This window comes from Notothenia coriiceps, unplaced genomic scaffold (genome assembly GCF_000735185.1).
Source record: "Notothenia coriiceps isolate Sejong01 unplaced genomic scaffold, NC01 NC01_scaffold00037246, whole genome shotgun sequence".
Lineage (NCBI taxonomy): Eukaryota > Metazoa > Chordata > Actinopteri > Perciformes > Nototheniidae > Notothenia > Notothenia coriiceps.
In genome coordinates, this window is record NW_011369947.1 from 10,576,435 (window position 1) to 10,578,733 (window position 2,299).

The 2,299-nt window shown below is 41.8% G+C and overlaps 1 pseudogene; it reads left to right on the forward strand.

Moving 5' to 3' along the window:
* The first annotated feature begins 325 nt into the window (after positions 1-325).
* On the forward strand, positions 326-738 carry LOC104965763 (alpha-N-acetylgalactosaminide alpha-2,6-sialyltransferase 5 pseudogene; annotated as a pseudogene).
* Positions 739-2,299: the final 1,561 nt, after the last annotated feature.

A 2,299-nucleotide genomic window follows, 5' to 3' on the forward strand; every position in this document is an offset into this window, starting at 1 on the left:
GCAATTTTCTGTAAGTCTTCACAAGGTTTTCACACACTGTTGCTGGTATTTTGGCCCATTCCTCCATGCAGATCTCCTCTAGAGCAGTGATGTATGCTACAGTTGGGATACCTTTGTCATCATGTGCTACTCTGATATTGGAAGAGTACATTCAGTATTTTCCCAACATACTTCTTTTAATTGTTATTGTACAATGTCTTTTTAAGCTGCTGCAACGCAAACATGTCCCAAATTGGGATCAATAAAGTACTTTTTATCTTATTCTTATCGTATCTTATCTATTTTCTGTTTGCTTCAATCTTGTTTTTCTTCCCTCCCCAGCCTCCCAGTATGCACTGCAAGACCTGCGCCCTGGTGACGAGTTCGGGTCACCTGATTGGAGGAGGTCGGGGGGAAGAGATCGACCAATCAGAGTGTGTCATCCGGATGAACGACGCTCCCACCGCCCGGGGTTTCGCCCGAGACGTGGGCCGCCGCACGTCCCTGCGCGTGGTCGCTCACTCCAGCATGCAGCGCGTCCTGAGGAGCCGCCACGAGCTGCTGAACGCCAGCCAGGACACCATGTTCATCTTCTGGGGCCCCAGCAGCTACATGAGGAGGGACGGGAAGGGCCTGGTGTACAACAACCTGAGGCTGATGAACCAGATGCTGCCCAAACTCAAAGTCTACATCATCTCCTGGCAGAAGATGCTGCGGCTTGACGAGCTCTTCAAGAAGGAGACCGGCAAGGACAGGTGAGGGAGAGTTCAGAGTCAGAATACCTTTATTTAGTCCCACTGAGGGGACATGTACATTGTTACAGCAGAAAAGAGCCAAAGACAGCTTAATGTTACCTAAGAAGCATGCATAAAAAAGTATTAAAGATAACAACATTTACAAAATACACATCCTGTAACAGTTCTGAGGATTTAGCAGCCAGGTATATATGTATATTGCACATATTGCACATCACCCTTTAAGGCTAAAACTGTGACATTAACATGATGAGCTCAAGTGAAATGTAAAATACAGGAATGCATTCAGTTTTGGGGGATATGATATGAGAGATGCATTGTGGACAGCGTGTTCGAATAACGATTCGATTACATTATTCGTCGATTGTCAGAAAATCAGTCCTCATATTCCAAGTAAGAGGATAAGCAACATATAAAGAAAATATTTCAAACATCTGTTGGTACAAGATTCTCCAGTGTGAGCATTTGCTGCCTTTTATTTGACTAACGGATTTGGGAGTCTTTGGAATAAATGTAATTTGGCTTCTTCACTTAGGGCTTTGGGAAAATGTGTTTTTTTTACTTTACTGAATGATCCCTACTACTGAATCAGAAATCCTTTATTAGTCCCACAGCGAGGACATTTACCGTGTTACAGCAAACGTTGAATAGCAGGTAAGAAAATAAATGAAATGAAATGTGAAATAATAAAAAAGTAAAGCACACTTTAGTAATAAAATATACAAAAAAGTATACAACCATGGCGAAAAATAATACGCAGTCATTTCAGTAAACTTAGTGACAAAGATGGCATTGAAGTATTGTGACCTTGAAATTATTCTCGTACAGATGAACTGATAATTAATTGAATCTTTGGAGACTTGAATAACAGTGACATGGTTATATGGTGCTAATGCTTTTGGGTATAAGAGTATCTTGTTGTGTAGCATTTTCAAGCCTATTAATATAATCAGTGCTCCAAGCACAGTTAGATTTCTGTCTATCTGGTTACCAGTACATATTTCTCAGTGCCACAATTCTTTAATAAATGACATTACTTTTATGATGCTTTTATGGAAATGATTTGGCCAAATAGCTCCTGCTCAGATAACCCGCCAGAGGAGGCAGAAATGTGCCGCAGCATGAGGTTCACAGTCTGGTTTGATATTAGTCCAGTTGGAAGGCTGTGTGATAAGAGTTTCTCCTCAGGGCTCCAGAAGTCTATTTCTTGAAGTGGTCAGTCTTCATGGTTTGAATGTAATGGTTTCACTTTTCGCCCCAAGGTGAAGAAACACTCAAAGTGCAACATGCAAGCCGGCTAACATAAAACTTTAGAGGCAGCTTCGCATGTAGAACGCAAGGATAGGTTTCTATTTAAAACCAGTGTCATGTGATATTATGTGATAACAAATCATCACCTGACATCAGGGAAACACATCTTATACTGTCCTGCCATTAGATCACAAGAGGCCCTATTCTGCTTTGTGGGGTTGTCCCATGTCCTGTAGTGTGTTGTATAGGCTTTTTGTGCATGTCAATGGTCAAAGACTAAAACCCCAGAGTTTCTCTCCTACACACTCCCCCCC